Here is a 13,786-nt window from a genome sequence, read left to right as displayed (position 1 = left end):
AAAAAAAAAAAAAAAGTGGATGAAAGGAGAAGACCAAGATGGACAGTGCTATAGAGCAAGGCTTTCCCCTGATGGAAGAGATAGGCGCATGTTTATATTAGAAGGAATAGGTCCAGCAGAGAGATAGGGGTTGAGTGAAGAAAGGATGAGATTACTGAAGAAACAAAGACCCTGAGCAGCACAGGAGGCTGGAGTCATGTGGTAAGGGAAGGGGAAAGGGGAGATTTGGGGGCGACTTTGGACCCCCCTTCTCTCTGCCCAGCCTCCCGTTATCCACAGGATTTTGGTTACTAACACCCTCCAGCTTGGGCACCTCCCGTCACTCATCAGGGCAGCCTGGTAATGCCCCCCTCCCCAGACACCTGGAAGGAACCTGATCTCCTACTGGAATCCTGAAGTCTTAGAAGCTCTTTGTGCTACATCTGAAAATGAGGTGGAACTTTCTTTGACTTTCCCCATCTCAGCATCTTCTCTCATTTTCCCATGAAGTAAGAGAGGGCACCTAAAAACTGTACTTCTCCTTTTTGTTGAAATCTTTGAAAATTATAGGTAATATGTATCTATACAATTGTAAGAATCCACTGTCGAGAATTTAGCTGTCTTCTTCCTCCATGGTACCATCTGAGTTGGGAAGTACTGTCTTAAATACATTTCTCTCTCATCCCTACCCAAGAGCAAGTTCCACAAGCTGCCATTTCAGTCTCCATCTGCTTCCAACCCCCTCTCTGGCCTTTCCTTTTCATCCTCATGTCTCCTATAGTTGCTTCTTTTCCATCATCTAGTTCTTCACAAAATCAGCATTCATAGAGCTGACATGTGTACCACAATAAATGGAAAATCACTTTTTCTTAGCAAAACAAGATACAACAGAAGTTAAGTATGTATTTATCCCCAGTCAAGTAACCAGGACCTAGTTTAAAACTCAAATTCAGGGCCAGGTGTGGTGGCTTACACCTATAATCCCAGCACTTTGGGAGGCCGAGGCAGGTGGATCATGAGGTCAGGAGATCGAGACCATCCTGGCTAACACGGTGAAACTCCATCTCTACTAAAAATACAAAAAATTAGCTGGGCGTGGTGGCGGGCACTTGTAGTCCCAGCTACTCAGGAGGCTGAGGCAGGCGAATGGCGTGAACCCAGGAGGCAGAGCTTGCAGTGAACCAAGATTGCGCCACTGCACTCCAGCCTGGGCGACAGAGCAAGGCTCCGTCTCAAAAAAAAAAACAAAAACAAAACTCAAATTCAGAAAGTCTCCCCTAGCCAGGTGCGGTGGCTCATGCCTGTAATCCCAGCACTTTGGGAGGCTGAGGCAAGCAGAACCACCTGATGTCAGGAGTTCGAGACCAGCCTGGCCAACATGGTGAAACCCTGTCTCTACTAAAAATACACACAAAAAATTAGCCAGGCGTGGTGGTGTGCAACTGTAGTCCCAGCTACTGGGGAGGCTGAGGCAGGAGAATCGCTTGAGCCCAGGAGGCACAGGTTGCAGTGAACCAAGATCGCTCCACTGCACTCCAGCCTGTGCGACAGAGTAAGACTCCATCTCAAAAAAACACAGAAAGCCTTCCCCAACTAAATCTTACCCACTCTGATCATTCTTTCACTTTGCATTCTGCCAGCAACACGGTATGTCATTTGTTAAATACTGCTCTATGGGTATCTTCTCAAATGCAAATCAAAGCCAATCTCCATTTGGTTGATTTTTCCAGAGGCACAGCCATACATTAGGCCTCAGACTCATATGGAAACACCACTTCTCATAGCCTAAATTCAAATTCCCAAATACAATTTTCTATCTTTCCGTTTCTCACTTCCTCACTTTCCTAAATCTGAAATTAAATGTTTCTGAAGAGAGATAAGATGGAGGTGCTACTAGAAGAGTAGAGGTTGACCACTGGTCCTCAGTTTGGGGATGACAGGCAGACCTCTATTGGGTCTCCACAACTCAGAACAGGACCCTCAACTTGGCAGACCTAAATTTGTCTTTTCAATGCACCCAAGGAAAGCAAGCTCAAAAAGCCTCATTCACAAAGTACTGATGTATAAACCAGATATCTATTAATTAACAACAAGAAATAAAATTTATAAAAGACCATATTACCTAGATGAAAATCTACATGAGCCAGGCACAGTAGCTCATGCCTGTAATCCCAGCACTTTGGGAGGCCGAGGCGGGCAGATCACCTGAGGTCAGGAGTTCAAGACCAGCCTGGCCAACATGGTGAACCCTCATCTCTACAAAAATACAAAAATTGGCTGGGCATGATGGTGGGTGCCTATAATCCCAGCTACTCAGGAGGCTGAGGCGGGAGAATCGCTTGAACCTGGGAGATGGAGGTTGCAGTGAGCTGAGATCGCGCCATTGCACTCCAGCCTGGGCGACAGAGCCAGACTCCATCTCAAAAAAAAGAAAAAGAGGCCGGGCGCGGTGGCTCACGCTTGTAATCCCAGCACTTTGGGAGGCCGAGGCGGGCGGATCACGAGGTCAGGAGATCGAGACCATGGTGAAACCCCGTCTCTACTAAAAATACAAAAAATTAGCCGGGCGTGGTGGCGGGTGCCTGTAGTCCCAGCTACTCGGAGAGGCTGAGGCAGGAGAATGGCGTGAACCCGGGAGGCGGAGCTTGCAGTGAGCCGAGATTGCGCCACTGCACTCCAGCCTGGGGGACAGAGCGAGACTCCGTCTCAAAAAAAAAAAAAAAAAAAGAAAAAGAAAAGAAAATCTACATGGAAAGCCACATAAAACCCTGAAAATTGCTTAGTAGCCCTGAAATCATGGCAGGAAGATCTTGTTAGATGAATGTCTCTTAAACAATGGTTCTTGGCCTGGAACTAGGCTAGCTGCGTAAGAATCCACTGAGAAATCTGTTAAAAATACTAATTTCCAGATCCCATCTCAGATCTCTCAGAATCAGAATCTCTAGTGGGGCCAAGAGATCTATATTTTAAACAAGTACCCTAGGTGATTCTGATGCACAGCCAGATTTGAAGACCAGTGTTACAAAGTCTTTTTTTTTTTTGAGATGGAGTTTCGCTCTTGTTCCCCAGCTGGAGTGCAGTGGTGCAATCCTGGCTCACTGCAACCTCCACCTCCCGGGTTCAAGCAATTCTCCTGCCTCAGCCTCCCAAGTAGCTGGGATTACAGGCATGCACCACCATGCCCAGCTAATTTTGTATTTTTAGTAGAGATGGGGTTTCTCCATGTTGGTCAGGCTGGTCTCGAACTACTGACCTCAGGTGATCCGCCCACCTCAGCCTCCCAAAGTGCTGGGATTACAAGCATGAGCCACTGTGCCCGGCCTACAAAGTCTTAATGACTGGAGTTATCCTACTCTTAATGTGGTGTATCCATCTCTACCCAAAATCTGGCCTACAGGCAGATCAACACAGGTGTCAAGCAGCAGAATATGGGTACATTGCCAGTTCCTGTTCTGACTTTTTTCCTCTTCTCAATCTAGATTGCCCCTCCCCTCCCCTAAACCTGAGAGCAGACAGATATAATACAACTGACTGCATACCTTTTCTGAGTTAAAAATCACCTTTCTGTTATGTTTAACAAACTGACTCTAGTTACTGTAACTGGACCTGATTTTGCCCAAACTGCATAAATCTACATTTACAGCAATCTCTTGTGATAGCAATATCACAACTTTTTGAACTTATCTGCCAAAAAGCCACACAGTGATTTGTAGTAAAACATTACGGCATAATCTGTCAGCTGACTGACAATCTGATTACATCTTTTAAAAATTTTGGGCCGGGCGTGGTGGCTCACGCTTGTAATCCCAGCACTTTGGGAGGCCGAGGAGGGCGGATCACGAGGTCAGGAGATCGAGACCACAGTGAAACCCTGTCTCTACTAAAAATACAAAAAAATTAGCCGGGCGTGGTGGCGGGCGCCTGTAGTCCCAGCTACTCGGAGAGGCTGAGGCAGGAGCATGGCGTGAACCCAGGAGGCGGAGCTTGCAGTGAGCCGAGATTGCGCCACTGCACTCCAGCCTGGGTGACAGAGCGAGACTCCATCTCAAAAAAAAAAAAAAAAAATTTTGTCGGGACTGGGCACGCCTATAATCCCGGCACTTTGAGAGGCTAAGGTGGGCACATCACTTAAGCCCAGGAGTTTGAGACCAGCCTGGCCAACAGGGCGAAACTTGTCTCTAGAAAAATTACAAAAAAATTAGCCAAGCACGGTGGTGAATGCCTATAGTCCCAAGCTACCTGGGCAGCTGAGGTGGGAGGATCACCTGAGGCTAGGAGGTGAAGGCTGCAGTGAGCTGTGATCACACCACTGCACTCCAGCCTGGGTGACAGAATAAGAGACCCTCTCTCAAAAAATGAAGTAAAATTTTGCTGGGAGCAAAGATTGGGACTTGTATTACAAAAGGTCCAAGAAACTCACTTTTTCAACAAATTGTCTCTGTATGGAACGCTAGAGGATTTCCCACTGCAGAGTGATGCACCATGGTAACCTTAAGGAGATGCGTGAGTGGTGTCTTTATTTATTTTATTTTACTTATTGTTTTTTTGAGACAGAGTCTCACTCTGTCGCCCAGGCTGGAGTGCAGCGGCGCGATCTTGGCTCACTGCAGCCTCTGCCTCCGCCTCCCTAGTAGATGGGATTACACGCGCCCACCACCAGGCCCGGCTAATTTTTTATATTTTTAGTAGAGACAGGGTTCCACCATGTTAGCCAGGATAGTCTCGATCTCCTGACCTCGTGATCTGCCCGCCTTGGCCTCCCAAAGTGCTGGATTACAGGCGTGAGCCACCACGCCCAGCCTGTTTTTTGTATTTTTAGTAGAGGCGCGGTTTCACCATGTTGGCCAGGCTGGTCTCAAACTCTTGACCTCAAATGATCCACCCACCTCGGCCTCCCAAAGTGCTAGGATTACAGGCATGAGCCACTGTGCCTGGCTGGTGTCTTTCTTTTATAAAAGAAGAAAAGGGCCAGGCGTGGTGGCTCATGCCTGTAATCCCAACACTTTGAGAGGCTGAAGCAGGTGGATCATGAGGTCAGGAGATTGAGACCATCCTGGCTAACACGGTGAAACCCTACCTCTACTAAAAACACAAAAAATTAGCCGGGCGTGGTGGCGGGCGCCTGTAGTCCCACCTATTCGGGAGGCTGAGGCAGGAGAATGGCGTGAATCTGGGAGGCAGAGCTTGCAGTGAGCCAAGATCGCGCCACTGCACTCCAGCCTGGGCGACAGAGTGAGACTCCGTCTCAAAAATAATAATAATAAAATAAAATAAAATGAAGAAAAGAACAGACCCATTCTTAAGCAGATCAGTCATAGGCAAGAATACAAAATAAAGTCAAGATCTAGAAGTTGATTTCCATTCAACAATCTATGTGCCCAAAGATGTTACAGAAAGTGTCTGTGTACCTCCTCCACATATTTCCATCTGCAGACCACTGCACTATAGCATTCTGGACAGAAAGTGGGCAAGCAAGAGGCCAGGAAGTACAGGAAGAGTACGAAAAGAAACAGACATCCCGGCTAACACGGTGAAACCCCACCTCTATTAAAAATACAAAAACTTAGCCAGGTGTGGTGGAAGGTGCCTATAGTCCCAGCTACTTGGGAGCTGAGGCAGGAGAATAGCGTGAACCCCGGGGCAGGCGGAGCTTGCAGTGAGCCAAAATTGCACCACTGCACTCCAGTGCAGAGCAAGACTGCGTCTCAAAAAAGAAAAAAGAAGGCCGGGCGCGGTGGCTCACGTCTGTAATCCCCGCACTTTGGGAGGCCGAGGCGGGCGGATCACGAGGTCAGGAGATCGAGACCATCCTGGCTAACACAGTGAAACCCCGTCTCTACTAAAAATACAAAAAATTAGCCGGGCGAGGTGGCGGGCGCCTGTAGTCCCAGCTACTCGGGAGGCTGAGGCAGGAGAATGGCGTGAACCCCGGGGGGCGGAGCCTGCAGTGAGCCGAGATCGCGCCACTGCACTCCAGCCTGGGCGACAGCGAGACTCTGTCTCAAAAAAAAAAAAAAAAAAAAAGAAAAAGAAAAAGAAAAAAGAAAAAAAAAAAAAGAACAGAAACAGAAAAAAACAATGTAGCATGCACAAGGGTGGGATAAATATGGAAGGGGAGAAGATGAGCACGGCAGCACTGACATTTTGATGTGGAGGGTAATGATAAGCTCTCACTATGTGCTAAGCAATTTACAGACATTAACCCTTACCACCACCTCATGAAACAAGCACGCTGGAGAGCATCAGAGTGAAGAGGGGCCAATCACCATGCTTTCCTGACTTCTTTCAGTGGCAGTTTTGGCAGCCTGAGAATCCAGGGAGATGTGTGGTGGAAGACTGAGGAGGTGAGGCCTAGGGAGGTTAGTCAGGACAGAGCTGAGATGACTGAGTGAGATACGGATGGAAATGAAGGGGGGCTGGGAGGAGTGCGGTGCTAACAGATGGAGGTTACAGAGAGGGTGAAGGATGTGATGAGCACCTTCTTTGTGCTCCAAGGGAAGGTAACCAAGGGAAGGTATCTGGGAAACTGGGATGAGGTTTTATTTTGAAATGTTGAAATTTTAATATCTCAAAAATAATATCCTTTGAAACTCATTAAAATTTATGATGAGAAATGGAAATGTTTTGGATGTCAACTTGCAAATGTATAAAGAGATACAAACCTTCCAAAATTATTTTACGGGGTATGTCAGCAAAAATATTTGCAGCGGCTTTGCTTTCCTTGCCAGAGATCTAACCTGATCCAAGAGCTCCAGCAGTACACTCCAACTGGGTTAACCCAGTCAAATAAATGCCCTAATTCTTGCAAGGCACTGGTTCAGAAACAGCAAGGATTCGGGAATTCCTGGTTTGGAAATGGACATACACCTTCATCTGGGTCAATATTTTGAGGAAGTTTGCTGGGAGCTGCTGGGAATAGTTTCCTGCCATCCTGAGAGAACCATAGGAAAATACTTCCATATATTATTGCCTGTACCTGCTGCTGCCATCTCACTACCAGCCTGTGAATGAGGGCAGCTAAACCTAAGAAAAACAAGGGAGATGCCGCCAGGGCCATTGGATTAAATCAGTCCTGAAACCACTATACCTCTTTTTGTTTTTTTTCTTTTGAGATGGAGCCTTGCTCTGTCTCCCAGGCTGGAGTGCAATGGCGCAATCTTGGCTCACTGCAACCTCCGCCTCCTCGGCTCAGGCAATTCTCCCACCTCAGCCTCCCAAGTAGCTGGTATTACAGGCATCCGCCACCACGCCTGGCTAATTTTGTATTTTTAGTAGAGACGGAGTTTCACCATGTTGGCCAGGCTGGTCTTGAGCTCTGACCTCAGGTGATCCACCCGCCTCGGCCTCCCAAAGTGCTGGGATTACAGGCGTGAGTCACCACACCCGGCCTATACCTCTTGACTTCCAATTATGAGAGCCTATATACTTGCATATTTTAAAGCCAGCTTGAGTTGGATTCTGTTACTTACAGACAAAAGCATCTTAGCTAATGCAGATGATTTTCCTTAACCTCTGAAAGGCCAGATCCTACCAAATATTCCATATTTAGTACAAAGAGCACCTCCTTCTCAAAGTCTTCACTAACATCTGCAGGAAAGAGGTTCTCTCTTGGTCCTCTGAGTCAGCATTTCATTGGCCCTTTTCTCTTTCATTCTACTATAGTTATCATATTACTTCCTGTTTATTGCACCCCCAAAGCCTACAGAATAAAAATTTCTTCCCATGGCTCATAATGTCCCCCCAGGAAGCCCATTTCCCTTTCTCATCTCCTGTCCCACACCCTCCATTAACTGTTGGAAGGTGCAGTCATGCTCAGTGTCCTGCAGTTCAAACATTTTCTATTCTTTAAAGCTTCTCTGCCTTTGAGAACAAGTTATTCCCACGTCCTGGAAATCTACTGCCTACTTTGTGCACTTCACAAGCATCTCCAAGCCTCAGCTCAGGCATGGACAGACCCCCTCCAATTTTTTTTTTTTTTTGAGACAGAGTCTCACTGTGTCACCTAGGCTGGAGTGCTGGAGTGCAGTGATGCCATCTCGGCTCACTGCAACCTCCGCCTCCCAGGTTCAAGCGATTCTCCTGCCTCAGCCTCCTGCGTAGCTGGGATTACAGGTGTGTACCACCACGCTCGGCTGCTTTTTATATTTTTAGTAGAGACAGGGTTTCACCATGTTGGTCAGGCTGGTCTCAAACTCCTGACCTCAGGTGATCCGCCCACCTTCGCCTCCCAAAGTGCTGGGATTACAGGCATGAGCCATCACGCCCGGCTGACCCCCTCCATTTTCTTCCCTGACCCCCAGGCTCTAAGGTAGACAGCTACTCCTTCACCTTGTAGCAGCTACCCCACTGCATTATTAATTTTTCATATCTATTTTTTTCTCTAGACCATAAGCAAGGATGCTTTTCCATTCATCCTGGTATTCTGAGTACCTAGCATATTTCAGATACCTGGTAAATGTTAAGTGAATTTGTGTAACTGTCTTATATAAATAATGAATCTGCAATATCTCCCTTTTTTCTGAGACAGGGTCTTGGCTCTATTGCCCAGACTCACTGCAGCTTCAACTTCCCAGGCTCAAGAAAATCCTCCCACCTCAGCCTCCCAAGTAGCTGGGACTACAAGCGTGCGCCACCACACCCAACTACCCAACTAATTTCTTTGTTTTTTGTACAGATGGTGTCTCACTATGTTGCCCAGGCTGGTCTTGAACTCCTGTGCTCAAGTGATCCTCCCGCCTAGGCCTCCCAAAATGCTGGGATTACAGGCATGAGCCACTGCACCCAGCCCCTGATTTAATACTCTTGATGGCTAACTGGATATTTCATTCATCATTATCTCTAAAGAGCCTAGGATAGTGTCTGACACATAGCTGGTGTCGATAACTGTAAACATAAGTTCCTTCTCCCAAGCTGGGTGATATCTAATTTATGGCACTGTTATCCTCCTTTCCTCTCTTCTCCCTCTGGTACCCATAATAGGGCTCTATCTTTGCAGCTCAAACCTGTCTCCTTTTCACAACCACCCCTCATAAGTCAGTATCTTGTCTGGCAGCACAGGGCACAATCTGCCACTAGGGCCTTAAGTTTGTGACACTGCCCGCCATTTCGTCCTAGCGGTTTACTTGGGGGTGGAATGTCTGAGAAAACCACAGCTCCCACGGGTCCCCACCTCAGGATAGAAGGGAGCGTCCCTGCTTCTCCCGCCCCCACGGCTGACAGGCACCAAACCAGAGCTGGGACGGTCCCTGGCGGTGTCCAGGCCCCACCCTCTCTGTGTGCAGGTGGAAATGAAGGCCTGGGGGCGGGGGGAATGGAGGGAAGCATAAACTTCAAGGTCACACAGCGAACCCCGGTCAGAACGGGCCTAAACGTAGGGTTTCCGCTCGGCTCTCTAGGGAGCTGGGAGTCCAGCCCCCGCCTACCCCCACAGCCGCGACGGAATGAGGTCTCACCGCAGGCCGCTACCGCCCCGCGCTCGCTCACTCCGCTCAGGCTCCGCGCTGCTGGGCCTCTCGCACAGAGCCCGCGGCTGTTGTCCCGGTGTCACTGGCGACGGGCATCGGCCACTTCCGGTACCCGGGCGGCACTCCAGCCAATCGGCGCGCGTCGCACTCCGCTGGAGGAACAGGTGGTCAGCGCACCGACGCCCCCTTGCCTTTTCCGGCTTTGCTTTTCGCCGGTTCTCGCCCTAGCCCAAGTTCCACGTCGCCGCCGCCTGCCGAGCCGGCTCCCTGGAACAGCAAAGTGCACCCGTCGATGCCCACCTCAGCCCCGGAATCATTGACGAGCTGAGTCCTCCGGGTTTCCTAGAACGGCTCCGGGGGATGAACTTCCGCTCCGCGATCTGCCGCTCTGCGCCCTGGTGTCGCTCCCCAGGCATTGCTCTAGACTGAAAAACTCGGGAATCCGCTTCGCATTCCCGCGGGGACTTTGCGCGACCCTTTTAACTCTCCCAACCCGCATCGTTCTTATCCCATCCTTCCTTTCCACAGACTCCGTGGGTCTGATAAATACAGGGCTGCAGATCCTGGGAACAGGTCGCTCCTCGGCGGGAACGAAGGGAGACATGCTTTGAGTTCCGGGAGGGCTTGCAGGAGTGACGTTTGAGTTGAAATCTCAAGATTGAGTGGGAATTACCAAGGTTAAGAGTAAAGGCCTAGGTTAAGCAGCTGAGGCCACGGAAACAGCATTCTGCAGCTAGCCTTCCTGCGTTCCCTGAGCAAGCTTGGCCCATTCTCACCTCAGAACCTTTCCTTGTTACTTCCTCTGTAATTTTGCACAGCGGCTTTTTTGTTTGTTTTTTGAGATGGAGTTTGGCTCTTGTTGCCCAGGCTGGAGTGCGATGGTGCCATGTCCGCTCACCGCAACCTCCGCCTCCCGGATTCAAGCGATTCTCCTACTTCAGCCTCCCCGAGTAGCTGGGATTACAGGCATGTGCCACCACGCTCGGCTGATTTTGTATTTTAGGTAGAGACGGGGTTTCTCGATTTTGGTCAGGCTGGTCTCGAACTCCCGACCTCAGGTGATCCGGCCACCTCGGCCTCCCAAAGTGCTGGGATTACAGACATGAGCCACCGCGCCTGGCCTCCAGCTTGTTTTTGTTTTTTGAGGCGGAGTTTCGCTCTTGTCGCCCAGGCTGGAGTGCAATGGCACGATCTCTGCTCACTGCAACCTCCACCTCCCGGGTTCAAGCGATTCTCCAGCCTCAGCCTCCAGAGTAGCTGGCATTACAAGTGCCAGCCACCACGCCCGGCTAATTTTTGTATTTTTAGTAGAGACGGGGTTTCACCATGTTGGTCAGGCTGGTCTCGAACTTCTGACCTTAGGCCCGACCTTAGGCCCACGTTGGCCTCCCAAGTGCTGGGATTACAGGCGTGAGCTACTGCGCCCGGCCAGCCAGCTTGTTTTTAGGTGTCGGTTCCAAGATCACCACATTGAAGACTTTCATTCTATGTAATGTTGCCTCAGAGTACACTGTCCTTCCCAAATATCAGTTACAAAGGACTATGATTAGCCCTGTTTGGGTCTGGTGCTCAACCCTGGACCAATCAAGGGGGAAAGGACCATGTGATTAACCAAGCCTGGTCACCTGCCTTCCCACAAGGACGAGGGCAGTCTTCTGTGTTTGCCTCGCCATAATCCTATGAAGTAGGGAAAGGAGTGACCACCTTTAGAAAGGAATATTGTGTTTGTATCCCGTACACTATCTAGCAGAAAGAAAACTTTCTCTTGAATTCATCATTGCCATTAGGCCCTAGACTCTAGGGTCCATCACTTTAGCCACTCTCGTACTAAAATCCTTAACTCCCTTGCCCTACTGTCTGCAACTGCACGGGAAGTTTATTAACTCTGATTCAATCAGAATATCTATCTTCTGGCCGGGCGCGGTGGCTCACGCCTGTAATCCCAGTACTTTGGGAGGATGAGGCAGGCAGATTACAAGGTCAGGAATTCGAAACCAGCCTGGCCAAAATGGTGAAACCCCATCTCTATTAAAAGTACAAAAATTGGGGCCAGGCGCAGTGGCTCACGCCTGTAATCCCAGCACTTTGGGAGGCCAAGGCGGGCGGATCACAAGGTCAGTAGTTCGAGACCAGCCTGGCCAATATGGTGAAACCCTGTCTCTACTAAAAATACGAAAATTTGCCGGGCATGGTGGCGTGTGCCTGTAGTCCCAGCTACTCGAGAGGCTGAGGCAGAAGAATCACTTGAACCTGGGAGGCAGAGGTTGCAGTGAGCCGAGATCAGGCCACTGCACTCCAGCCTGGGAGACAGAGTAAGACTCCATCTCAAAAAAAAAAAAAAAAAAACTACAAAAATTAGCCGGGTATGGTGGCTCGCACCTGTAATCCCAGCTACTCGGGAGGCTGAGGCAGGAAAATCGCTTGAACCTGGGAGGCAGGGGTTGCCGTGAGCCAAGATCATGCCACTGCACTCCAGCCTGGGTCACAGAACGAGACTCCATGTCAAAAAAATAAAAAAAACTGTTTTCCTTGCCCATGTTGCTAATGGTGAGTGGGAAAAATACATTTTGTTGAAGAGTCCTAAGGTAATTTTATGGTGTCTGCTTTCCACAGGCCCAGAAATCACTTTCTGTTTCCCTACTCAGCTTGTCTACCATTTTCCGTGGTTGCCATTGCAACCCTTCCTCACTCTGCTCAAAACTTTCTGCAAGCCATGATCCAAGAAAAGTCCATTTCCATCAAAATCATTGCAAGCTACATTTATCCCAAGGAAAGATGCCAAGACTACAAAAATATCCTGCCGCAGAACCAACGGTGGAAGATACTTGGTTTTACTGACCTTTATCTAGTACACCTGCATTAATGGGTGTCTGCCTCAAGGGCCTAAATCGTGATTCTCAACCTTGGCTGCACATTGGAATCACCTGGGGTCTAAAATTATAGATGACTGGTGCCTCCCACATAGACTCTGTTGAAATTGATCTGAAAAAAGATCTGGACATGGATTGTTTTGCTTTTAACTTTCCAGGTAATTCTGACCTACAGCCATGGTTGAAAACCAATAGCATAGGCCAATGGTTCTCAAAGTGTGGTCTCTAAACCAGCAGCATCAGCATCACCTGGGGACTTGTTAGAAATGAAAATTCTCAGGCCCACCCACAGATCTTCTAAATCAGAAACTCTGGAGTTGGAGCTCAGAACTGTGTTGTGGCTTTTTTGTTTTGTTTGGTTTGGTTTGGTTGTTGTTGTTTTTTGAGATGGAGTCCACTCTGTCGCCCAGGCTGGGGTGCAGTGGTGCCATCTCAGCTCACCACAACCTCCGCCTCCTGGGTTCAAGTGATTCTCCTGCCTCAGCCTCCCGAGTAGCTGGGATTATAAGTGTGCACCACCACACCTGGCTAATTTTTGTACTTTTAGTAGAGACGGGGTTTCACCATATTGGCCAGGCTGGTCTTGATCTCCTGTCCTCAGGTGATCTACCTGCCTCGGCCTCCCAAAGTGCTGGGATTACAGGCGTGAACCACCGCGCCTGGCCCAGAAATGTGTGTTTTAACAACACTTCATGGCTCTGATGCACAATAAAGTTTGAAAATCATTGGCCCCAGCTTTGGCAGTGCTTAATCTGACCTGCGCTTGTGTATGGGTTAGGAAGGAAAAGGATAAGTTGTCTCCTCTTGGCCACTCCCCGGCTCACCGTTTGCTTTATTTTATTTTATATTTTATTTTATTTTATTTTTTGAGATGGAGTTTTGCTCTTGTTGCCCAGGCTGGAGTGCAAGGCATGATCTTGGCTCACCGCAACCTCCGCCTCCGAGGTTCAAGCAATTCTCCTGCCTCAGCCTCCTGAGTAGCTGGGAATACAGCCACGTGCCACCATGCCCGGCTAATTTTTGTATTTTTAGTAGAGACAGGGTTTCTCCATGTTAGTCAGGCTTGTCTCGAACTCCCGAGCTCAGGTGATCCACCCACCTCAGCCTCCCAAAGTGCTGGGATTACAGCCGTGAGCTACCACGCCCGGCCCACCATCTGCTTTATTACACTAGCCAACCTAGGTGCCACCTGAAGTAATAGGAATCTACTGAGAGAAGGAGACAAGGACATATGGTCTGTAAATACTGTTCCCACTTTCAGCCTGTATGAGGATGTGTATGACTGGGCAGGGGCTGATGTTTCACGGTCTACTAACAGGCTCAGGACTTCCGCAGAATTGGCTTTATAGGTAAGTATGAGCAGTTCTGTTCCTCTTAAAAAAACAACAAAAAAAAAGGTAGGTAGGAACACTGACCACCCTCCTGAATTCACACAGAGACAAACACATGGAAAACCAAAGACACACTGCTCTA

At 48.9% G+C, this 13,786-nt stretch overlaps 1 protein-coding gene across 1 annotated transcript in view; it reads right to left on the bottom strand.

Annotated features, from left to right (window-relative positions):
• The window catches only part of ZFP3 (ZFP3 zinc finger protein), an 18,134-nt gene extending 8,453 nt beyond the window's left edge, over positions 1-9,681 (bottom strand). Inside the window, exon 1 of the mRNA XM_032138980.2 lies at positions 9,432-9,681. The gene's annotated coding sequence lies outside the window, so the exon portion shown is untranslated. The remainder of the gene's footprint in view (positions 1-9,431) is intronic.
• Between the last annotated feature and the right edge of the window lie 4,105 nt (positions 9,682-13,786).

Source organism: Hylobates moloch, unplaced genomic scaffold, assembly GCF_009828535.3.
Source record: "Hylobates moloch isolate HMO894 unplaced genomic scaffold, HMol_V3 SCAFFOLD_19, whole genome shotgun sequence".
In the NCBI taxonomy this organism is placed as follows: domain Eukaryota; kingdom Metazoa; phylum Chordata; class Mammalia; order Primates; family Hylobatidae; genus Hylobates; species Hylobates moloch.
The sequence above is the reverse complement of the archived record's forward strand: the minus strand, read 5'-3'. Positions and strand labels throughout refer to the sequence as shown.